The 26,565-nt window shown below is 41.9% G+C and overlaps 1 protein-coding gene across 1 annotated transcript in view; it reads left to right on the top strand.

Moving 5' to 3' along the window:
- TSHZ2 (teashirt zinc finger homeobox 2) overlaps positions 1 to 25,008 on the top strand; it is a 222,885-nt gene extending 197,877 nt beyond the window's left edge. The window contains exon 3 of the mRNA XM_049817127.1: positions 24,829 to 25,008. The gene's annotated coding sequence lies outside the window, so the exon portion shown is untranslated. The remainder of the gene's footprint in view (positions 1 to 24,828) is intronic.
- Positions 25,009 to 26,565: the final 1,557 nt, after the last annotated feature.

Genomic DNA, 26,565 nt, shown 5'->3' on the forward strand with positions numbered 1-26,565 from the left:
GAAACAGTAGGTAGGACTTGCTCAGATGCACAGGAATAGTTCCTGTAAAAGTTTCCCGCTGGTGGATATACTCTTTAGCAAGGGTCACCCTGAAAGGCATCCAGCCTCCCCAATGTGACAGCCAAATATTTCTCAGCTCTCTCTTCTGACCGTGGTTAAGGACTGGTGTGGGGTGAATATACCTAATATCAATCAACTTAAAAGAGGTGTTTGATGGCTAAACATAGACCTTATTGAAAGAAACTACTAGAAGGAATATTTGGCTTTCAAAGGAAGACGTGTTATGCGACCTAGAACACCTTCAGTTTGTGCCAGGCTCAGCAGGAGCGGCTGGGACGCAGCACCCAGCAGGATCCTTTCTCTGTGTTCACTGGCCTTTAGATTAGCACTTTCTTCCCGTGGGTTTCGTTCCTGATTTCTTCACCCAGGGTTGTCATCACCCATGCTTTCTCATCAGCAGGATGAGCTGCCATTGTAAAGCCTACTGAGGATTTCTGAAACTCTTTCATCCCTTCTACAAGCAATAGGAACGAATGTTTGGTGTCACGTGTTTGCTTCACATGGTTGTGTAGTGAGAGGGATACTGTCCCAGAGATTAGCTTAGTCCCATTTTCCAAGGTCATGAAAAAAACTTTTTCTACTGCTGTTTAACTTTTTTTTTTTTTTTTTGCTTTAAATGTAGGTGTAAGAGATTTAGTGCTATTTTGTTTTGCAAGACCACATTTAAAAAATCATGCAGAATTATTATTTTTTCTTATTATATATGTTTTAAGTGTTTAATTATATTATCTTCACAAAGTCAGTCAAAGTAGCAGAAATTGTTAAATCTGTTTAGTTAAGTTCTGGTGGGTTTATCTTCTTCCTTCAATCCACCATTTTCTAACATCAAGAGCGCTTTAGAAGGTTTTACTTTTGATCAGCAATTTTTTTGGCAAGTTTTTTTTGGACCTGCCACCTTTGCACCTGGTGGATGCAGAAAAGAAAGGTCTCTTCTGCATGCACCACCTACCTGCCACTCTCAGCAAACACCAAGCGACTGGTGCTGAGCACCCGTGGCAGGGACGTTCAGGGCTTTCAGCCCTTTGGTGGAAACACCCAGCACCACCTTGAGCAGTTTAATGAGCTTCCAGCTTATACAGAGGTGGGCAGAAATATTGGAGGACTGAAATGAAACTTTAGGTTATATGCACACACTCTTTTTGTTATAAATGTCACATATGTTTTCTTTGCTTTGCTTACTGAAGCCCATTAGGATCTATTCTGCTTTGCTATGTACAGAATTTACACACAAAGCTATTGTTATTGCCTAAGGGGATCCTTATAAGTTTTATAGTATCCATATAGATTTGACAACTTGCTGCATCTGATTAGTTATTGTGTTTACTCAATGCCCTGAGCATCGAATGGATACGCGGGGCGGACCCAGGCCTTAGAGAGAGATTCGCTGGCAGATTCGGCTTTTGGCTTCTGTCCTGAGCTAAATCACTCCATAGCCACTGCATTCCCCAGTGACTCATGGTAAGAAATGACGGCTGCACAGCCCAGCCTCTCCTGTGCTTCTTCATCAGCAATGCCCCTAGCCCTGTTTTCAAAAGAAATCCATGTCAAAAAACTTTCCCTTTGTCATATACCCACAGGTAAATTAATGGTGTGTTCAATAGCAATAATTATCTGTTAATTTTTCTTCTGGATCACTAAAGACTTTTAGTCTTCACTCTGGAAGACTAAAAAGAAAATTGAGATGCCTGCTCTCCTATTTTCTCATGTAGAAGACTTTTATGGGTCTGTCTCATTAAGGCTGGTAGGTGTTAATAGTAGGTGTTAATATGTAAATCTGGTCCTAGAAAGGATGAGGAACGGTCTGTATTTCAACATGTTGGCCATGTAATTACAGACGGATTATGGGCTTACATATGTGCCATTTCTAGTGGGACAAGTGAGAGATGAGGAGGCCGGTAAGGTCACACATCTACTCCAGAGGTGTCAAAGCCCATTCTGTGGAAAGGGCCAAATTACGTTTTTAATTACGATCCAGGGACTCGCGCTACAGCATTAAGGTCATGCACTACCCTTGATCCACAGCGGTCTCCTGCCGAGGACCCTGGGAGGTTTGCATAAAGATCAAGGCTAGAACCAGACTCTTAAGAAATAAAGGAGTTCCCCATTAATAAAGGCTCCCAGTGCATTTGACATCGCTCAGTGGGGAAAAAAGACATTATATATGGCATGCTTTAGACTACAGCTAGCCTTGCCTTGTTTGCATATATTCTGGCAGCAGTTGGACACATGCAAAGAGAGCAACTGCAAGCGCAAGGTTTTCTGGAAAGTCTTCAGAGCTTCTTGTGTCAGACTTGTTATTTGTAAATCCTTGTGGTTGATGCTTTTGCAATTGTGGTTACTATTTTCTTTACTTTCTTACTGGGAGAAACCTGATTTTTGGACAGTGCTGTTTGTCCATCCTCCAAAATTCCTTCCAGTCTCCTTAAGCTTTCTCCCCTCTACTGAAGCATCCAGAATAATTTTCCATACCTGAAAACACAGGACTAGTGCTTTCAGTGATTTTTAGAATGGCTTTGAAATTACCTTTTGAATAAAACTTGCACAGAAAGGTCTTATAAAATTGAGTCTGAAAAAATATTTGGGGTCTCCCCTGCATTGTAACCACAAAGTAATGCCCCAAAGAGGGAGATGTAACAAAACCTGTCGGACAGACCAAGCACTGATTGGAGCTTATGTCCGTGTTAGCAGAGTGGTCGGATCGCTCTTGACAAGAAGCTGTGGAGAGCTGCTGTTGCATGAACTTTTTGTTTTGTTTCCAACCGAGAGCACGGCGCTGGACTCCCCAGCGTGCGTGTGTGCGCGCGCGTGTGTGCGTGCATGCGTGTGCCCACGTGTGTGTTGCAGAGACAGTCACTAACTCGCTCCTACCAAATTAGCCTGCAAAACAGTTGGGGTAATTTAGGACTTGCACTGCCTGATCATTGGTACAGTTACAACAAATAAAACATTTTAATATGAGCAGTCACTGAATGTTTACTGTATCATATTGCTGGGAGCTGAATGTGTGCCAAATGCTATAACAGAAGGGAGCATATGAACTCCAGAATGATGACACTAATAAGGAAATTACAAAAGGCCCAACAAATGGCATTTGTGTTAAATCAATAATGCTCTGTTTGTTATTTTTTATTCTAATCTTTCTTCTAAAAAAAAAAAAATTATCTTTCCAAACAGTTGGCAATTCCCATTCTTGTTCTTCTTCCTGAACATAATTAAAAACATGTTGTGGCGTCTACTTAAGACATCAACTTTCCCAAGCCTGTCTTGTCCACTGCGTTTTAAACAAAGACACTTGTTTTGGCATTGTGCCCTTAATTAATCATTTGAGGCTTTATTGCTGTACAAAAAATGTCTTTGTTTAATGATTCATCACAAGCCCAATTTCTGCAGAACTTAATCAACTACAGAACTAACTTTCTAATCAGCTTAAAGTAAAAGGAAAAAAGAGAACAAGATTGCTTTTGGTGTATTGTTTTGATAAAGAAACATTCGTTCAAGGCACACTAATATTCTGGGCTATTTACGATTTAAAACTATGGAGATCAGGTTGGTCAGTTAACCTGGGATTTCAGGAGAAGAAAACCTGTTACTTATTGAAAAGCATGATCCTTGGAGTCCTCACCAGCATCACGGCCCACCACTTTCTGTGCAGCGCAACTAAATGGCAGTAGGCAGGCTTCTTGTGAAAGAGGACTCCAGACTTTCAAGATAAATTTGCAACGTGAAGTTCTGTATGATAGGAAAGCAATAATGAACAGGGCTGGGTTTATGAAGTGCAGGAAGTATTTTTCACCACATTTTCTTTTTTCCTGGCTCTTTTTTTCCTTTTTTTTTTTTTTTTTCTTTTATAACGTAACATTCTTCCATTTTACTTTCACTTTAAATCTCCTGTGGGGACTATCAAACTTTTGTTCTAGCAGTAGATTTTTACAGTAAAGGAGTTTCCCATAGGACCATATAGGACACTCCTAAATTTTCTGTGATTGTTTTGTTGTTCTGTTTGATTTGGAATAAAAAGTTCAAGAATAAGGAGTTCAAGTCCCTGAATGACACAAAAGAACAGTTGTGCTTTAGTGACCATAAGCAGGACCTAGCCCTTGCAGCACTAGGAGCTATGCAAACACGTTGCAGGATACGGTCCCTGCTCCAGTACAGATCACACAGATAAAACACACACAGATTGTGAGATGATAGTCTTTGGCTCGTTGTGCAATTCATCACATACAGCTGAGGTGCAAGTTAAATGACTGACATCTGACAGACACAGATATGATAGCTCAATTATTCCAGACGCGGGAGGAAAAACTCCTCTGAATTTTACTTGAAGTTGTCAGAATTGCACCAAAGTACGCCCAAGACCATCTTTTTTTCAAAATTAAGTTTTTCAGTATATTTGTAAAAATATAAAAATCCCCAGTCCTCTAAGCAACCGTACACAGCTTGCACTATGTCAAAACATGCCTACATTGAGTAAATATATTATTACGCTATGTTAATGTGTGTTATGTAACGGTCATCTATATTAATGTATTCTTCATCTAAGATAATAGTATTAATTTACTTCAGTTTATAGATTTTGCTGCTATCTACATTTGGATTTTTACTGTAGAATTCCCTTTTTCAGGTCAGATAAAGTATTTGATTTAATATGCAATGCTACACTCCCTGCATTGCAATGAGTTGTGCCAGTCCTTATTAACCCCCTCAGATGAGTTTTTGGTGTGGGCTGAAAACAACAAAGAAGGTTTCTGGGCTCATCCTCACTTCTCTGCCCAGAAGGTGTTAGCATCGTAAATAAGCTCCGCAGGGTCCCCAGCACAGGCTGCCAAAGCAAGAGAACGAAAGAGCAAGACCCTTCGCTTTGCCATCATCTCTTCGAGTCTCAAAGACCTAAGCCCCAGCAGTTCACCTGTGGCACCCACGGGAGCACTTCTCGCACCGAGAGGAGAACTGAACCTTTCTCCCATTAGCATCGACTATGACGAGATCATTTCAAAGCCTAAATGCCGTCTGTTTGCATTTGTTGATTTGGCTGGTGGTATAAGGTGCCATAAGGCAGGCGTGTGCAGGGTTACCAGCTCAGCTTCACAGCCCCAAGAGTTTGCAGAGTGAACCCTACCAGAGCTCATCTTTGACCCAAGCAGCAGCAGCGGGTCTGAGCCCTGCCGTAAACAAGCTCTTGCGATCCTTACTGTGCCAAAGTCTCGTTCACCTTTGCAACATTTCCTTAGGTTTTTGGCTAAGCACAATGAACAGCCAAAACTTTATTAATACCCACCCTGGGCTGAATCCTCGCAGCGCTGGTGCCAGCCAGCAGCGGCTCAGTGTGATGGCAGCTCGCGGAGGCGAGGCGGCGCGGCAATTGTCTATTGTCCCTCCTCCCAGGAAGCCTACTTAAAAGTGTAGGACATGTCCTCTGGCCTGATCACCAGGGTTACTTTTCTTTGCTACTTGGCAGCTGCAAAAACGAAACCCAGCTGTAAAAAATAAGAGTCTCTTCTCTGTTTGGCAAGGTCTCTCTGGAGTTGGAGCGTGTGTATGTGTGCACGCATGTGTGTCTAGGCAGGACAAAAGCCGACTTGATTAGCAGTGTAGTCTGAACATGTGTTTGCCACCAATTATATTCTTATATATTCACAAGTGCTGAATGCCTGGTTAAAGTTAAGGTATACCGTGCATGTGTCTGTGATTGTGTTTAATAGACTGCTGAAAATCAGGCTGTCACTCTCCAACCCCAAACTAAGGCACACTAGCATGGTACTGCAGTTGCTTTCAGCTAAGCTACACCAAGTGTACAGCAGGAGCAGAGCTCAGGAGCTGCTGGTTGCTAGTGATGGGCTCTGGTCATTTGGCAGTGCCCAGCTTTCCATAATGCATTTAAAACAATTCTGTGTGCAAAAGTCACTTTTTGTAATTGCAAGGAGAGGAACTCAGCCACAAAGTGATGGATTCTGATTTTTTCTTCCCATTAGGATGATTTAGAATTGTACAATAAGCATCACTGCATGGCCGCTAGATAATGCATGTTATTAATTTGGCACATACTAATGCTCTATTTATGTAATATTTCATACACTTTGCAGAGCTTTATATTCGGAGAGCAACCGTAGAAATAACAGACATTCAGATCTGCTCCTGCCATTTCCTTTTTTCCTGAGCAAAAGAGTATTAGCTCAATGAATTCCTGAATCACACAGAATGGGTTTCCACATGTTGTCTCCACAATCAGCCCTTCAGCCAGTCACTCAGCCCCTAATAGTATGGGAACAGCTAATAATTAAATCCTAACTCTTTGAACCCAAACAAATGAGGACAAGTGATACAATGAAAGTAGAGAGGTGCCTGACTTACCAGCCTCCTTAGAACCTGCAAAGTGGCCTGCATAGGTCTCTCTTTTTCTGATAGAGTTTCTAATTTTAGCCACTTAGTCTTGCAGGAAGGGCATCTGCTCTTCTGTTTATCAGGCCCCAGGCACATTCTCCACCTGATGGAAATATCGGGTAACAAGCCACAAGGAGCCACAGTACTAACTTCTGGAAGAAGTATTAGGGGTCCCGACCCCTAAGTATTAGGGGTCGGGACCCCTGGACCAGAAATATTAGTCTGGACCTTATAAAAATCCAGCATGTAAAGAGAGAGAAAAGTGGGAATCCTGCAGGGAAGAAGTTGGGCAATTGAAGCAAGTAGGGAAAAAAAAATTGGCATTCATCTGAGACAGAAGAGTGACCGCTTAGGTGGAGTTCATTTGGGAAACAAATAGCTGAACTTTGGTTCCCACCTCCAGGAGTGTTTGTAAAATTTACTCTGCATTAGTACTCAGAAGATCAGTGATGGCTAGATTCAGTCATTTATTCAGGAGAAGCCCTAGCCCAAGGATAGCAATGTAAAACGTGTCTCTAAATGATATGAAAGCTCTCTGTGACTACCTGGTATTTAAGCTCCTTTTTGCCCTCCTACATTCACCGCTTACCCCAGATTTCATTACGTGTGCTTTGTGCACTCTCTCTACTATGCCCGTGTTGATGTGAAGTAGAAGAGGTTGTTGCTAAGTGACATGACAACTGCAAAGTGCTTTTCAATTTCTTTTTTCTGTTTTCTACTCCCACCTTCCACATACATCCTGTATGGAGAGTTTGCTGCTGGGAACATCCCTGTCTAGCAGCGAACACTGTGTGACAAAGCTCCCAGGTCGCATTTCTCATAGAAGTGGCACAGAAGCTACTGTTGCTGCCCCAATGCTTCTTTCAGCTGGAAACTTGGGATTGACCAAAGTTCGTTCCCATTTTTCTTTGCCCATATGTAAATCTGGGTGATTCAGTGTCCAGTCTGAAATGGGTTTGGTGGCGTCTTCCCCAGTCATGTCTGACAGTTCCTGCACTCTTCGTACCCAGCAGAACAAAGCTATCAGCCCAAACAACACAGCACAGCCAGCTTCTGATCTCTGTAACTCAGCCCTGCAAATGACACCTAGGGCAAAGTTTTGACGTAGCTGCTCCTGCTGCTTTATCTGTGCTGTGGCTAGCTGTCAGGGGCTGTAAAGCACCAGGTTCTGTCGTGGTGGAAGATTTTTATTTTCAGTACCCCTCTGGTAGCCTAAGCCTCTGTTGCTGAAGCCCTCCTCAAGTTATTTCATCTATTGGCTCCATGTAGGAAAGTAGTTTAATAAAAAAAAAAAAACAACCAAACTTCAAACAACTAGAGTCTTTGAACTTTACCTCTTGAAGCAATCTTTATACTACTTACATCTCCCTGCATTGCGTTTCATTGGCCAAACCATATCCTTTTGTTTTGTGCCAATACAGTGACTCTAATGCTTGATGGGCCCCATCAGGACCTACCACAGTGAAATGCAGCTTACCATAGCAAACCACAATAAAATGATAACAGTAAATAGCATTACAAATCTTGTGCATGTGTCTGTCCTGGGTCCTTCTCTATTCCGTACATAGGTTAAGCCACGACTTCTTGCCACGCAGAATTTGTGAGTGAAAGACTGGCATTACGCCTGCGCTGTCTGTTCTTTACCACATTAAAAAGGTCATAAAAGGATAGTCAGTTAAAAAATCCCGGTACTGAAGAGAGCCTTTGCACTGAAATAAATTCCAAGCAAGATTTCTTTTCTCAGTTTGCGGGGAGGGGAGCTGCTAGAAGAAAATGTGAGCTCAACTATTAGCTTTCCACTTGTAAAACTTCATATATCACTAAATATATTGCCCGTAGAGGACAGAAGCTGTTAAGACGGAAAAGAATTTTGAAGATGGATGAATGACAAAGACAAATGAAGATTTTTATTTTAGCAGAAGTTTCCAAGTGCTGTCTCTAGGTTGGGAGGGTACTGTTAATAAAGTATACTTGACATATAACTGTTCAAGTTCCTGAGAAACAGCTTTGCTTTAAAGTTCGGTAGAGGATCAAAAAGAGTGAATTCTCTGTTTTTCTCTATGAAAAAGAAAAAGAAAGCCCTGAAAAAGGATAGGTTTTTTTGGGAAACGGCATCTATGCCTTTTGTCTTTTCTTCTCTTTGTGGTCCAGAGACAGTGCGTTGACTGACTTCTTCAGAAAGGAGATCAGTGAAATTGTCAGTTGATTACTTCTCCTTGATTAGCATTTATAAGAGCCCTGTGATACATTATTTGCATTCCTATTTAGCCGTGATTTTTGTGGGGCAGCAATGATTAAACTTGTCACAGGGCCTGATTGACAGGGTCAGATCTTCACTTTCTACTCTTTTGAAATTAAAAACAAATGTGTCAGCTCCCTTCATGGGCCGCAGCGCTGTGAAGCTTGCTTGCCTTGTCATCGCAGATAGGTCAGGAATGTTTTAATTTTAGGGATGGATTCTGCTTGTCAAGCAGAGTGTGATGGCGTGTAGTTCTGGAGATGAGATGTGAAGGGTGTAAAACAAAGAATGGAAAGAACAAAGACAAAGACACTCACATTATTAGACAGATTTAATTAGTCTGAATGGATATTATGCTAGATGAAGCAGTGAGCTGTGAAATTAACCCTTGATTACGGATTGGCGGATCGTGCTCATAAAGAGACTCAAACCTTGGTGAATGGGAAAGAGGTGCCATCCTACCCTCACAGCCTTCATCCCCACGACCCCTTCCCGAGTCCGAGATGGGGGGAAAATCTTTGAAGGAAAAGCTGTCGTCGGTGGCATTCAGGAAGTTAGGGCAGTCCCTCCCTTTTTCCCGGTGCCTGAGGCTAGCGTGTCCAAAGCGCTGAAACCAGGCAGGTTACACAGAGGCAGATTTTTGCATGAAGGGTGGCGAGTAATGACTCCCACCCCGTGCAGCCCATGCCTGCCGGCGAAGGGGCACACAGGCAGCACAGAGCCCAAGACCCCTCTAAAGACATATTCCCACCTCATTCCTGCCTCCCTTCCCACCACTACCAAGCAAGTTTGATATTTCTGCTTGAAAACATATTTTGCCATGATAAGCTGTGGGTTAATGTGATATTGCTCACCTCTATGTGAGGGTTTAGGCTTCAGAAAGGCCAGTCTACACAGCCTCTAATACGCAAGTGCCATAATGTCCCAAATGCTGAGACAGTGTGGGAGATTAGGGCAACGACAATCGAGAGGGTGCTGTGTTTTGCTGCATCCGATGCTGTATGGAAGAGGCACTTCAGCCTTTTGTGTGCCTCTCATCAGCATTCCCCAAAGCACAGTATCAAGAACTACTCCTTCTAATTAGCACTACTGCAACAGAAGAAAACAAATAGAAAATACAGTGTTACTCTCTTGTTAGTTCCTTGTCATTTCTTCCAAGTTGTTCAACTAATGGAGTAATCAGCCTTTATGTTAAAAAAGAGGAAAAAGCCAAAGGGCATTAGGCGCCCTAATCTACCAATAGGTGTGAGGCCCCTGCTTCCCTCTGGCACATTTGAAATGCTAAATTTCAGTGCAAATTTGCATGCTGGCGACTGTCAGATTAAAAAGGAGTGAGACATGAAAACAAGTTGGGTGAGAGACTGCCTAGAAATGGTGGCTGATAACTTACTGAACAGCAGTCTTACCTCTTTAGTCATGTTGAGCCTCTGTAGGTACCATGCTGCACAGTGATACTTCTCATACCATTTTTTTAAATGTGGTATCAAGAATTCTCATTTTTACTTAATATATAGCAGCATTTAAGTGGTCTCTCTACGTGGAGTGAAAAGAACCCTTCAATGAAAGACCTGCGGAAGATTAATGAAAGTCATTATCTTTATATGATAGCAGAGAGTTACTATCCACAGAAAGAAAGGAATTTCTGCCTGCACATCTTTTCTCCCCTGGTTTCCCCATCTGTTTTTGTACCCCCAAAGAGAAGAAGCAGAATGAGAAGGTGATGAGGGAATAGGACATGACATGAATCCCATTGCGAAGTCTACTACTGAATTTCTGTTGGTGTTAGAACAAGTCACTTTGCCATTCTCCAGATGAAAACGATTATTTAAGGACAAAAGACTAGTACTTATCATGAAACCTGAAGACACAAACTAGTTCTTAGGCAGAAAAGCCTTGTCATTGAACTGGTGTTTATGCGAGCCGTCACACATTAGTGTTACCGCTTTCAGGGGCCTCTCATCAAAGTCTTTACTATTACGAACCTATTGAGCTGTATCCTCAGCTGCTGTGAATCAACATAACTCTCCTCAAAGTAATGATGCTACACAGTTTTACACCGGCTGAGAATCCGGCTCTTCCTTTCTAGCTGTTTATGTATTATTCAGCTAAGTTGTTCCAGTACAGGCCATACAAAACACTATGCCCTTCCGAGAAGGATCTGCTTTCCAGACCCAACATTGGTCCCTTGGGGCAGGACCCTCGATCTGGGTCTTCCCTGTCCCCGGTCTGGAAGGCCAATTGGGTTATAGAACAATTTAATTAAACCGTTTAAATTTAATTAATTGATTCAATAGTTTCTTGCTCTCTCTGCTGCTTTCAGCGTGAAGCAGTGCTTTGGTTACCTGTTGCAGGGGAGGGCTTTGCTGGTGGACGTGCAGGCGCGTGGGTCGGCCGGCTCACAGCGGGGCTGTGCAGGAGCGCTTGCACTGGACATGCTGTCTGGAGAGACTGCTGGCCTATTTTGTTGAAAGGGAACAAAGCATATCAAACCAGTGGAAAATGCAATTGCCAAGAAAAGGGAAATGTCTGTGTTTTCTGCCTATGTATTTACCAGAAATATAGGTGAGGCTTTTGGTTTCTTTGTTTTGCCAGTTGCCACGGTTCTCTCTCTGGGCGCTAAGCTTTGTAGCTCGTAAGATCTTAACATGGCTGATTTTGTCACTGTGGTGCTCCTCCTGCTCACTTTGCAGAGAGAGACTTCAACTAGTGCATTCAGCTTCAATACAAAACATCAGCAGACAAAAGGTATCCAAAGGAGAGGTTTGGACAGAACCATTCAATGCAGAAAATGTTGAGTAAATGCTCAAGACAGCTCTATAGCATTACATACGATCCTTCAGCGAGGAACAATAAGCACTTACATATGGAACACAATGCACATTTGCTTGGATGTTCAGTTTTATATTACCATCCTGCTGTTCATGAGCATAGCTGAAGAATTGGTGCTAGGAGCACTGGCCCCACTTGCAGGGGCATTTCTATCTCACTGATACGCCTCTATAAAGAGAGGAACTCTGTTTAAACCAGGGAATTAACACTGGTGTAAAACAGGTGTGAGCAGAGCAGGCTAGTGCTCTTCACCCAAAGTGGCAGCTCAAAATCATTGCGTTTCTGCCTACCAGATACAGCGTATATTTTCTAATTACATACGCAAGATCCTCGCTCACCTGAGGTTCAAGTTTGCAGCACTGTTTCTCATCACTCACTTAATTCAAAGAGCAAGAGCAGTTACGCACCCCCCACCCTTCCTTTATTTTTCAAACTGAATTGTTTCAGTGGTAGCTTGGTGTGTCAGCTTGTAAGTCTATAAAACAGTTTTCTACCAGCTGGAAATCCAACATGCTACATGAATACATAACAGTGCCTAACCAAGAAGGTTTGTAATTCAGTAATTAGCTGTAATTAATGAACACAAAGTGAAGACTCATTTACAGTTTAAATTATCACATTAGCTCCTGTCACCCTCTATGTACACAAAACAGCAGGAATTCAATTATTTTTATTCTTCAAAGCTAATTTAAAATTTAAGGAATGCCATTACATGAAATAATAGGTAGGAAATGTAATAGAAATCGCTGAGAACAGTTGGCCATCCTTAGAATGGGAGGAAAAAAATGCTATCAGTGATGATTTGGAAATGTTGTTTCATCTGTGAACAGATGAAGGATTGAAATCTACGCTCTTTTCAGTGTATTTAAAAAGAAAACGAGTTTGGTGGTTGCTAAGTCTTTGTGCAGGAAGAGCCATTGTGCATAATTGTAAAAGCAGTTGATACTGATAATGCTGTTGATAGTAACATGATGACAGCATGGAAATGCTCACACCATTATCTTTAATGGGGCTGAGTCGATTGCAACAGCATCGAGCCCCTGTAATATTCACCAATCTTAGTTGTGAAACTTCAGCCTAGCAGGCCTTAAGTAATTGTCACTTTGCAATCTGCCTATAGTTTGTGTGTGTACGTACGTCTATGTAAAATGCTTTCATTGTGCTTTTAAACCCACCATGATGCTTCTCTCTGCAGCTGCCACTGATTTTTTTTTTTTCTCTAACAGTTCAATAACAAGAGAATTCCAAACCCATCTGATGCCGCTTCTGTAGCTCCCACATATCTGCATTACAGCCCTTATTTTTTTGTTCTTTATTTCTTATTCAGTTGCCTTTTCATTTTAAATAGGCCACTGGAAGCTACACCATCTAATTTTTCATAGGTGATCGACTGCTGAGTTGTGGGTTTACGTAGACAGAGGGAAGGTAGCGATAAGCCAGAGAGAGAGGATTCTATTAGGGAAATGCAGCAGTAACTAATGAATCCTGCCAGTAATTGGGAAGGTGTAAGCCTCTGTAATATCGTAATGATAGTCATCCGTTCTGTGCATCCCCCATCACTCCGAACGATCCCTCATCGTCTCTGTGATCTCAGACACTTAGCCATGCAAATCTTCTTGACAGGACTCTATGTCTTTGTCTCCCTAATTGGACAGTATAGAGTTGTTTATGGATATTGCAGACATTTAGACCTCAGTTGGAGGTTGTTCAAAAATCGTTAGCAAAGTTGCCTTAACAGCATTGTCAAATATTTATTCCCCTGTTTCAATATCTGTTTTTAACCCAGGCATGGTTTGCAATAGAATTAACATTTTGAAGATACACCGTCTCATTCCAGGCTCCGTTTGAGATGATTATCATTAAGCCATTTTCCTACAGAAGGAGAGAACAACAAAAAAAAAATCTACCATAAGACCTCATTTCTCAAGGATAAAACATGAGATTGTAGGGCAAATGTGCTGCTTTTTAATACCATTTCCATGGGGAAATATTAAGAATGCTGACAAAGGCAGTTCCACTTACAAAAATTACAGGAAGCTTATGGGGCAAAAATTCCAGTTTAGTGTAAGCCAAAATAAATGGAGAATAATCCCATTCACTATACCACTTCCAGTGAGAGCAGATTAAGAGTTTGTATCATATATACTAGAAAAATTATGTCTTTTTCCTTGGTCAAGACTTGGGGGCTTTAATTCTTGTATATAATCATCTATCAGTAGTAGGTGAAAAGTAAGATATAATAAATCCATCTAATGTTGTTTGCTTAACCAAAAGCCTTTTTTTCTTTGGAAAAAAAAGATATTTGGGGGCTTTCATATTTTTGCGCGTGATGCATTTATTGTATATGGTTTGGGGATTTTTTGAGCACAAGGGACGGTCTTACAGTGACCTAGACCGTGAATACAAGAAGCAAAATTGAGTTTAAGAGAACATGCTGGAGATCAAAGACAGCGGCCGGTATAGCCACAAATACTTGTGATTTGGAGTGTCAGGGAGAGAGATCAGATGGATCAGGCAACAGAATTTACAGTGTCTTGGTCGTATGCCATTTTACTCAGACAAGTTGTCCCACAAATCAAGAGGATTATTTGCCTCAGTAAAAGCAGATCAGGTCTCGTTTTCATAACTACTAAATTAAGGCCCTAATCCTGCAAAGAGTTAACTACAAGCTTACTTCCATTGCCATCTCGTGTCACAAGGCTACTTATTGCAGCAAAGGTAAACATTAACATATTTTATATTTTTTATAAAAGATCAATATTCAACTGGAATAAAGCCAGAAAAAATATCTGCAAGAATTTGTCTAAAATAATAATTTAGCAATTTTTTTAACCCAACTGTATTTCCTTTACGCAAATAGAGGGTGCGAAAAATTCTGTTCATGGGAATGTTTCTAGGAAGAGTTTCTGAAAGTATTAATTTGCGCCTGTCTGGCAACTATCTTGAAAGCTGTTTGTAGTTTTGGAAATTATTCAGCCAGGGAGCAGTAGAAATGACATGTTATATAGTTGATTAATATAGTAAATAGCAAATTACTGAAGGGGGAATAATCAAAGCCATAGTTGCAGCAAATATTTACCTTATCTGATTTCTCTCAGGTTATCCCAGAGTTTTAGGTACCTCCCACAATCAAACCCAAAAGGTAAAGAAAACAAATTTAAGTAAAACTATTTGTAACACAAGGGCAGGAATAGATTTATTGGTTTTTCTTTTCGGTGAAAAATCTCTGCATATGCGTTACAATTCTTTATTTTAGCAAGCTCCCATTTTTTCAGTTAGTAGGTCTTATTATAATAAACTTACTGTTCCCCTAAAGCACTACCGATGTCATCTGTAAACCCATAAGCTTTTCAGTCCTCTCCCTAAACTGCTGATGAAAAAGTTGTGAACTACAGCACACAGAAAAAGATCCATCTCTTGAAGGTCAGGGAAGGCAGTGAACTGCCTGAATATATAGCCGAATACATCCACAACACCTGTCCCATTCGAGCTCCCATTTTGCCGTCCCTGAGCTCATTGCAGGGACAGGGGCTGAAGCGAGGATTATCCCCCCCTCGGATATCCCTCGTACTGAACACGAAGCCCTGTTTCCTTCAGCCTTTGAAGGATACCCAGGCACAGGTAAGAGGCTGACAGGGAACAGCCCAGATTCACCCCAAGTACAGCTGGTTCGGCCTCTCCCTCACCTCCAGGCAGGTGAGGTTTTCGCCACCGTTGAGGATGGCACCAGGTTTCTGCTGCCGTTGTGTTACCGGTCCGGGGGGGACAGCGCTGCAGGACAGGGTCACGCTCTCTTCTCCCTGCAGTAGTTATGCTAAAGAAAACTGGCTCTAGATGTGCTTGCTAGAACCTTCTCCTCCAGAAAATGAATGTTATTGGCATTTAGGGTTTTTTATATAAGCACATACACATATATATATATATTTAAAATCCCAGCTTTAGAAACTTATGTCGGTGCAGCAGTCTGTGACACTGAATACAAGCTGCTGTGCAAAGCAATTGCCAAATGTTTACATAAACACATAAATAAGACAAATAAATTTATTTTCATTATTCATATTTCCTGCTCTTTCTTTTCCTTTTTATTTATGCTTTAAACAACAGTTACTGTAAATATTACGATAAAAAAATGCCTGCAGTGGACAGAAAGATGATCAAAAAGCCCTGATATAGAGCAATTCATGTTTCTTCTTTACAATCACTAACGAATCTTAACTTGAACCATGTTATGTTCCCATGTGAGTGATAAGCAATGATTTATTATGAAGTGTCACGAAATCGGAATGCCATACAGTGAGACATGAGCTAGTGGAAAATGTGTTCCCTGTTTCCCAGCCTCATTACTCAAAGATGCAGTGTCCCTTTCTCCAAGTCTAATTTACCTGGCTTTTCAAGGCACTCTGATAGCAAAGGAAACAACACCGGGAGTGAAATACCTGATCCAGGCTGTGCCGTTCACCTACCAGCACCGCTAAACACGTTGCAATGACCAGGAAAAAGGGCCTGCCTGGAAATTCAAAACTATTGCTGTATCAAACATTTGCAACCCTAATGATGCTACCCCCAAAAGCAATTGCTTAGGATTGCAGCATCCGTTGCCTCATCAGTACTGTCAGTGCATGAAGAGGAAATAAAACAGGCATCGCGGAGCAGACAAACGGATAAGTTTTCTTTATGCGTCAGAGTTTCTTCTACTCTCTAATGATTCCCTTCTCCCCATGATCCTAATTCAAGTAACTGGCATGTGATATATTTTGTAGATAAATCAGCAGCAGAAGAGCATGTGCAGTTCTGGCACCACAGAGTAGGTGATTTACTTGTAGCTCGCACTGGTTTGGTTTTTAAGGTGGGAATTTGTGTTTTAAGCGCTTCCTCACAAAGAAAGAAGAAACCAGCATATTGCACACTAACCCACATAAGCGGCCCTCCTCTCCTACCAATTAATGCTTTCTGCAGAAAGTAACCCAAACAGGCATCGTCCTAGATTTTAAGCATTTTTCTGGATGTCTCTTTAAAGGCCTTAATCCTGAAAGCATTTGACCTCGTTCAAATCGTGGATGGAAATAGGTGCATCTGCCTAAGTGAGGGTGACGGTTGAGTGTGGCTCCGTTCGGCAGCAGCAAAGAGATATGGAAGCGTGAGCCTTCCCAAGGAGGTATGGCTTGACTGGTCTGGGCACATCATGGAGCAATCAGAAAGATGCACTGACACCTGAAATGATGAACAATATTTTGCTGGAAAGGCAAAGCCTCTACCCATTAAAAAAAAACCCTCATTATCTAAACCCATAGATTTAATCACTCCAGATTTGTTAAAAATTTACCAGCAGCAGCAGTTTCTTTTTCAAAACGTGATCCCATTCTACCATGACAAAATGTGATAGAAGACCAAAAAGTTAAACTGAACAGAATAAACTTGAGAACAAATTTATGTCCTGCAAATTCTTTTATGTGAAAAAAAAAATCTTATATCTAGGCATGTTACAACTAGTTCAGTCTGTCTTAAGGCAATAGTAGCTGTTGTTTTTCTTGCAGAAAGTGTGGAAATCATCAGACAAAAATTAACCAGAACTCATTCTTGTCTGAAAGGCTAAAAGACTCACAAATTTCAAAAACCTTTTTTTCATAGAAATGCTTTATACAGAATCTTTGTGAAGTACAATCCAGAGAGCAGTTGTCTCCCAGCACTGACAATGTCTGCTGTTCCAGAGGAGACGGTGTGTGATGTACCATCCTGAAATATTGTCAGCAAGCCTGGAAATATGAAGGCACTTTCATAGCAAGGCAGGGATGAAAGGAAAGAGGTTTGGGTTTGCTTTTTTGTTTTGCTTTGTTTCTTAGTCCTAATAAAATCTACCAGCGTGCTCTTAACTTCTCCCCTCCCATTTTGTTCAGCGGAGAAAGGGAACATCTCTCTCCTGCAGAAGAGTTATGGTGTTCAGAAGAGAGGGAAGAGGTACAAATTCCTTCCTGGAGGTGTTCGCTTTGGCCAGCAATAAGTTCTGTGTAATATCAAAATAGCTCTGAACGCAGAGATAGGATCAGCATCTCCCCACTCTCGAGTAGCCTTTACTGTCATGCAGTGAATCTAGACATTTTAATGCCATAGCGCAATAGGTGGGGCTGGGAGAAAACCCTCCAGCAATAGCCTCTAGTTTGATGATTGAGAAATTCTCTTCTGAATTGAAAAAATGTGGGGCTTAATCTAACCAGGAATTACAACACAAGGGAAACAAGGAGGCAATTTAGGAATTCTGCAGCAGTTGAGTAAACACTCGTAGATGACAATTTGGCCTTTTTAAGCACCTAAATTAATTGAGGAAATCTAGCTTTACGTGACACGCCAGTACATCCTGACCTCTATCCACGTCAACCTGGGACTTGAACCCACCACCAGTGTCCAGGTAGTTGAACCATAATTGCTTTGTCTTATCTGCTCCAAATTCACTTTTTTTCAAGGTGTGTTACAAAAGCTATTTCTCTTCTGGGATCTATACAGGTGGCATTTTAAAATGTAGCAAGCACCCAAGTCTACAGAACCTGCTTGTCACAGAAAATGACACAGTTTGCATGTGACCTGTAATGACAGTTGCTTGTTGAAAAGAAACCAGAAATTCAGCTATATCTTCCACACTTTGGTTGCAGCTGCCATCAACTAAATCTCTCTCCAAGGGCAGATGGTGCCCTGTACAATGAACAATTTAATCTTTAGCAAATAGAGAAACTTTGCCAAAAAATCCACTTTTTTTTTCCTCCAAGAATAGGCTGTCAATAACATGTGCTCTCAAATACATTGTGATTTGATGACTATACTTTATTTATAGGCAAAACCAAAAATTAAACATCCTCTCTCTTTTTTTTTTCTCTTTACAAGCCTGTGATCCTTCCAGATACTCCTGTACCAGGCTTTGTCTGTGTGCACAAGCGATTAGGAGGGACCAGTTAGGTGTCAGGATACTTTGTGCCCGTTAGATATCATCTGTGCTCTTCTTTGTAACTGGAGCATGTGTGTATCCCATGTCGCCTTGAGGCCCAAGCTGAGATCTGGGCTGAAATCTTGGCCTTTCTCAACACAAGTGGCAGAAATCCCACTCTCTCCACCAGCCCAGGATTTTATTGTGTCTCTCCGAAGACACGGCGAGCTGCAGCTCCCAATTTTTCGTCTGACTCTATCTATCAGCTAAACAGCTGAGGCGTGCAGGGAGGTGAAATGATTTGCCTAAAGCCACGCACACCAGATCTCTGGGGGTGGCAACTGGGTTTTAGCACCCAGCTCGCTCTCTTCCCTTCCTCTCCTAGCTCCCTCGGAAGGAGATGAGGACGGGCCGAGTGTGCATTGCTTCTGGCAGCAAAGCCAGTTGTCCTTCTGCACCAACCCTACCCCCAGCACCACTGCCCTAGCTGCTGGGCCTGTGCAAAGATCTAGATTGCCCAAACTATCGGGGAGGAGGGGGGAGAATTCTTCTTGCTGATTTTTCTCAGCCTAAATAGCCCCCTGAGCGACAGCACCATACAGTCGGCACTGGTGAGCAGCCGCACGCGGAGGGAGGATTGGGGCAGCTTCAGCCAGCAGCACTCACCTCCACCCTTACTGCATCTTTCATTTGCCTCTGTCTTTTGGGGATGCGTCTCATCGTTCTTGCTTTTAAAATACTCCCGGATCTTTTTCTAGTCATTCGCAGAAGAAACTGCCTGCCCTCTGGGGAACCGCTCAGGCTAACAGATGTCAGCATTTTCTCAAGCCATGTTGTTCAGGTGGATTTGGAGGATCTAACAGTATTTGTTCAGGGATGTCTAGTAACCCTAGTGAGCTGGGCACCGCTGCACATATTCAGTAGGTCTGACTGGGCTGCTTTTTGTCTAGAAATACATATATATATATACTTACATGTAAAAATATATTTATATCTTTATATTGTATTTATTTGTACATAAAATATTATGTATATGCAGAAGAATTTTTGCATCTCTCTCTTAGGTCTCAGGCAGCATGATTGGTACACATACATGCCTGCACAGGTGTGCCCCTAAAATGTCAGCATTGCTGCATCTGTGCAGCCCAGCCATGGTGTTTGGTACCATTAAAGTACAGTTCCTGGCAGAAACCGATCACTGTGTTTACTGCACTGTGCACAATACGAATAGGCATATGCTTAAGAATTTTGCTCAGCCAGGTCACAGCTAAAAAAATCTGTCATACAAAACTGTATGCACAGATAACAGAAGTTTCTGGAAATAAGAAACTCAAAAAGCACATTCTTCTTTTATATGGCAAAACTGTTGGGCCAGGCCAGCTGAGGTAAGTCAGCCTAACTTCATTAACCTCCTACAGAGAAGGTGTTTTGCACCAGCCGCAGATGCGTGCTCTGATGATCTTGCTGCTGAAATCCAGAGGTCTCTTATCTGGCCTTGGCCTTAGCCTCTGAACAAAGTGTCTTCAACAAAGGATTTCCTGAGATAAATGCAACTTAACGACTTCAAGTCTTTATTAAGTGTAGTTTCCATCATCCCAGGCAATGAGGTCTCTGAATTCCTGCACCTGGGTGTTACCAGAGTCAGACAGTTTTGTATTTAGGCAGACACACCCCAGGAACATCTGAGCTAGAGCCCACATTTCTTTTCCATTATCTTGTCCCGCATTCTCATAAGCTTAGATCACAGGACAGAAATATGTTTTACTTTTACAATAAAGACCATTTTCCACTCTCCCCTCTCCGCGTGGCCCACAGCACGGCCAGCATACGTGAAGTCCGGTGCCTTCTGCAGGGACACGAGGGGCTCAGGGACCTGCTGGTGACCACGGTGGGTTGTGCTGCTGCGTCCTCCTCTCCCCATGCTCGGCTGCTGGGCAGCAGCTGGCTGCCACTTCTGTGCAGTGCACAGTGCAGCTTCTTGGCACGGCACCCGTCGGTATTAAAGAACATTAAGGACCTTTTCCTGCTGGCATCACGTGGAGCCTCTGCGTGTGTTTGGGTGGGCGCTGCACCCTCAGCAAGAATGAAGAAGAGCTGAAAGTATTAGTTTTCACAAGAGTTATTCTTACCTCTCCCAAAGTGCTTTCCCACCATATTAGAGTGTGTTTTCTGAAACAAATATGTTCTGTTTATTTATTTAATGTGCTGTTAAATGACCTTCTGGAAAGCTTTTCCTGCCGCAAGGCTTTAAAATGGATGGGCAGGCATAACTTAGAAGAGCATGCTCCTTACAATCAAGATGAATCATTTGAGTAGTTACTGTTTAGACTGATATAATTTTAGTTATAATTATGGGTAACGAGAAGGCATTTAGAGTCAGTAATATTGTAATTCATGGTGAGAGGAGTCCTAAATGAAATAAAATATATCCAGATTTGCTTTTTCTCCCTATCTAGGTATTACGCACGTGAGCACGATTCTTTAAGGAACAGATTTTCTGCTGCTGTAAAAATCTAGCAAAAGTAGGTCAAAAATGACATCTAGAGATAACATGTTTGGTAACCACAAAGGGACTGTCTGTGTCTTTCTGTTTGGCCTTTTAAGAGTCCTGCAATTTATTACTATAGGTACAGCAGCAGCATGAAGAGCTTTTGATCCATAGACTTCCGTGGACTTTGGTGGGTGGATCACAGATACGTATTGTCATTTTTATTATCCTATTACACTACTAGATGATAAAATGATATTAGCAAAGATCTGGAAATACAAAAAAAAAAAAAAACCAGTATGAGCATATGAACCTGCTGTCATCTGCCTGACTCTAGGGTACCATCACACCTTGGACCGTGCCACTGAAGTGGTCGGTGTTCTCCTGCAGAAACCAAAAAGCAAACGGTGACAGCAATCCCCAAGTGAAGAACTTAAAACCCACCCCACGAGCAGGCAGCCCGTGTCCTGTCCCCCAGGAAGCTGCATCATTCGGTTAGTGTGGCTTTGGGCCATGGAGAAAAGAGAAAAAGGAGACTAGAGGGAGCAAACAAAAGCATGGGATTTGGCACGTGTGTGCACGTGTGTGCATGAAAGAAGGAGCGAGCTCACCGCTGCTCGCATGAACCAGGAGTCATGCAGGGGCTAAGGAGCACAGCTGAGCAGCACCGGTGCCAGCCCGCGGAGGCCGGACACATGCACGATTAGCTGTTGACATACAGTTGACAGTTGTCTCGGATTGCAGACGTGTTTGAGAGTTCCTATTTCAAAGGTTTCACAGCTGTGTTTTTACGGCAAGATTTGAACGAGGAAAGGGAAGCTGTGCTGTGGATGAGGAGTGGGAAGATGATTGTTAGAAGGAATCCTGAGTCCTGACACATCTGCATTAAAATAGATGCAACTTTTTACATCTGTTGATGGCTTGATAATTAATGTTAAATAAAAGCAAAGCTTCAGTATCTGCAACTGATATTTCACATATGCTGTACAAGACATCAGCATAATGAACACTTTCAACTGCTTTTTCATAACATAATTTAAAAGATAGAGTTTTCTTTATGGTACACGATGAACTACATTTCAAGAAATGCCCAGAAAGCAACAAACTTTGCCCGTCAAGCGCTGTTTGAATGTCCAAGCTGCTATGCCCTAGACTGCGGGTGACAAGCTCTCCGCATACTCCCTGAATCTCTTAGAGACTTGATAATGAAATACATAAACTATGACCCTTATTGATCAGGGCTCACACTAATTAATTTCCCAAAGTCCTGTCCCAGCCTGCAGTGATATCAATGCAAAAAAAAAAAAAAAACAACAACAAACCAAGGATGGAGACTTTGGTTGGCCAAAAGACCTAGGGGTGAAGCACTTATCCCATTGAAATCAATGCTAAGTCCCAATTGATTTTAGTCATCTGTGGATGTTACCGTTAGTCAAGCATATGAACACTGAGCCTCAAAAGTTTATATGACTGTCACAAATGCCTTTTGTATCAGCGCTAAACCAAAACTGCCCGCACACATGCAACAGTGCAGAGAATCCCCTCCAGCTCCCAGGTGCCTTGTTCCATCTTACCTTTCCTCCAGCAGCAAAACCAGTTGAAGACGTGTCCACCCTCCTGTTGACTGTGCAGTCCCAGCCCTGCGCTGGGGACTCCTCTTGGAAGACTTTCTGTGGCCTTTTGTGAGACACATCAGGAAGAGATCCAGTTTTCAGCTAGGGTGGTACAGACCCACGGAAGGTTGCAGAGCTGCAGCTGAGGATTGTGTCATACCATAGGGTGGAAATGATAGGAAGGGTCGAGGGCTTCTGAAGCAGGTTTGTTGCCAGAAGAGTTTCTCATGGACTTACACACTGACTGATGTGCCCCTAAAGTGCCCTGCCAAGGGTTAACAAAGTCCTTGAAGTTGCTCTGTGCATGGTCCCCTTGTGATGTGGGAGCAACCAGACCAGGAATATTATTAAGCTGATTTTATGGCTGGTCTAATACAAAAGTCTAAGGACCTTCCTCAAATGAATCAAAAAGAAAAAGAGGCGGGAGTCTGGCTTTTCAGTTTTCCAATCCAAGCCCTTGATAAATATTTCCCACTGGCAGGGAACCAGCACTCTGCCGTTACTTTGCTTCAAAGCAGGACTCCTTCCCAGATTTAGCACTTTCAGTAATACTACATGCTGCTTAATTGTCCTAACGACATTCTGGAGGCAGAGTTGAATTAATCAAGAGTTATCGCTCCTGCGCTCGGCTGTTTCACCGCTGCCCCTCGTGCTGTCCTATGTGGGACCAGCCCATAATGTCTGTGTCCTGCATCCAGGAGTTAGGCAGATGCTCTGCATGTCAGAGCTACTCCAGAGCGTGATATGATCCAAGGCAGGACTTACGTGGCATGCCACAAATATAGCTTTCCATCCTGGTGAGGGCTGCAAAAACTACTTGGAAAGGTGAAGTCGAATGCCTGTGCCATCTCTGCATTCTGCACTTGGACCGTTTGCAGAGGGTGACTCTGCAGCTGAGAACTTGGCCGCAGGAGCAGAGCCAGCTCACGGCATTACTGTATTTCAGCGCTAGGCATTACAATAGTAGGCTTCTGGCTTTCTTTAAAATTTGAACAAGGTGTAAACTGACAGAGCTTTGTCCTTTTGCAGTGAAAAATAATAGCCTTGCAAAGTGTGAATCGCTCTGGAACGTTACCTCTGAAACCTAAAGACAACATTTTAAAGTGTCAACATGGATTGCTTTTACTATCTTTTAAGTGGGAATAACCATCTAAGGTATTCACCGCAATTTCCAACTGACTTCCGTGCATCCTCAGTTGCCAAAAGTCTCTACATTCAGCTGCCAAAACCTCTTCTTCCCTTCCAACAATTTCTCCATAGCAGGTTTGGGTTGCCAATGCAAAACTCAGCATCACTGTGAAAACTGAAAAAGTGAAGATATTGTAAAACAAACCAAATCATAAACTAAATAGCATGAAGTCAATGGACTTTTTTGTTTTCATATGGAATTTTTTTGAAAAGTCTAGTTTATTTTACTTTAAATAAAGCTACTACTGAATTTCCAGTTGATTTAGCCAGAACACAGGCAACACGCCGCAGGATTTGAGTTGTGTTTGCTGAAATGTTCATGGCCTTGAACAGATAATATATTTTTCAGCAACATATTTCTCTTTGCCCGCTGCTGGTCTTTTTTCCTTTGTGCTCTCTCCAGATTGACTTTCACTCTACTTACTGCCTGCCTCATTTCTCACCCTATTTTTCCAGTTGTTTTTTTCTACCGCTTTTCTCAGTGTCTTTCTCTCAGGTTATAAGCAAAACACGACTCAGCTTTGGGCTGAACTTTTAAACCCACATCTTGAAATTAAATAAAGCAAGCACCTTCTGTCTCTATGTAGAAGTAACTTCACAACTTGAGTCACTTAGCACTTTTAGTAGTTGCACAATGGAAAAGCTCCATTAGAAGAACAGCAGCTTTTAATGCTGGGGAGGTGCCACAACAACCAGAAATAACACAGCAATAGTCAAGTAATGAAACATAACGTGGATACCAAGATATCCAACTCACCACGAGGATTTTAGAGTCTATTCTTGGCTGGTAGTAGAAAGAAGCTCGTTGTATTGCCCCAGGTTTAGGCAACATGAGGGAAAAGCAGAGATGCAGAGTAACACACTGAGTGGACCAGGCAGAGCCACAGCGTCAGCTGGAGTTTACCCAGTAATCCCTGCACGGTTACGGACATAAGGATCTGGGGGTTTTTATTCACATTTCTGCATTCTTGCTTTTTGTGAGCCTATGGGTGGACAAAGTGAAGCAAAGCTGACTCATTTCCAGAAATGTCTATTGATAAAAGTATATATTCAATAAAATCTGGAATCGTGATTAGAAACTTGGTAACAATAGTTGTTGTTATTATTCTGCTTGCAGGACGAATGCCTTAGTTCCAGCTCTCCAGCCCAGGCTTCCCACACCCAGCCCGCCCCTGCGCGTCACTCCGATCCTGACATTGAACTCACAACAACCCGGACCGAGAAGACTGCCAAAAAAACTCCCGCTATTCTTCTTCATCCTCACTAACAATTTGGTAATGAAGTATTGATTTCCACTCCCCTGCTTATGGACGATATTAGATTTTCATTGATAAACTGCACTGGGGCTGTCTGGTCTCCACTGTCCCTTTTTGCTGTCACTAAAACAAAGTGCCACTGAAGTAAGATAATGACTGAGAACATTGATGTACTTATTTCGTCAATTTGTAACACTTGACAGGAAAAAAAAATTCTTCATAGTTTAATGTCCAAGTGTGCTACACAAGATGCAGTCACATTGGAAGCTTTACTTTTCATGGTAATGTCCATTTCCTATTTATAACCCCTTTGGGATAGTTTGTCTAAAGGAAATGTTTCTATTCTGTGCAGCTATTACTGTTGCACCTGGGTTGCCCAATCCAGTCATTGCACTAGGGATCAATACATCACAGTAAGTACAAGAATTATTAAGTTAAAACAGATTCTGAGCCAAAAAACCTCTGAACAATGTTAATCTTCTGTGCAAGTTGTTCAAATAGTTATGCTTAACCATGTTGCTGCCAAAGATTTGTTTAAAATGGTTTATTTTCAGTTTGGTTTATTCCTCAGATATATATATATATTTAAATCTCCATTACGGTTTATGACGAGACATATGCGATGGAGTGATTTTTAAACGAAAGTACTATTGTTAGATTATTGAACATTATATAAATATAGGTATATCTATATATAAATATCACTATATAAATATCTATATATAGATATAAAAGAATAAAAGTAGAATTCCTTTCTCAGTTAGGTGAGTGTAAATCTAAAGCTCTCTGTTGTAGTCAATGGAGTTACATTGGATTTATGCCACCGTAAATGAGATCAGAATCTGGTCGCGCGCTCTGTCCGGCCTGGCTAGTACCGCCGGCACGGACAGGCTGGAAACTACAGCTGTCTTCAAGTCAACCGAGACCTGGGGAGAAGGGGACTAAAAAGATGGCAATTTCAAATTTGTGCTTGTAACTTTTTTCATTAAAACTTTGAGGTCCCAATTTTAATTTGTGGAATATTCACGTTAATAATGAGATCTAATTAAGACATCCATTAAAAGCCCGTTAAAGTTAATTTAACGTAAAAATTCCAATAGAACTGTATTAGATTTTCTCCATTAAATTAACGTTATGGATTTTTAACGGATGTCTTAATTATACATTATTATTAACGGGAATACTGTATTACACAGATTAAAATCGGGTCCCGAGTCAACTCACAAAATCTTCCAGGATATGCTAATGTCACAAGTCTCACGTTACCTAGTACACTGCTTGGAAAATGAGGCGCAGCCCTGTTTACTCTCGCTGAGCATTTCCTCGCAGCGAAAGCAACCTCCAGTAGGCAAATCCATCTCTGCATTTAACGACGAACTTCCCTTACTCTCAAAGGAAAAATAAGCCTGGATCAAGCTGTAAATTGCCACTCCATTGCAAATGAAATATTCAAAGTATGCTAGGCACAAGTTGAGAAGAGGATCCTTCTCAAATAAGAGAGGGCTTTGGGGTGTCTTTTACTATTGTTTTGGTTTAGACGTTCAAGGATATAATTGAAGGGCAGCATTCACAAAATCGGACTAAATACATTTACTGCA

The sequence above is a fragment of the Accipiter gentilis genome, chromosome 14, assembly GCF_929443795.1.
Source record: "Accipiter gentilis chromosome 14, bAccGen1.1, whole genome shotgun sequence".
Classification (NCBI taxonomy): domain Eukaryota; kingdom Metazoa; phylum Chordata; class Aves; order Accipitriformes; family Accipitridae; genus Astur; species Astur gentilis.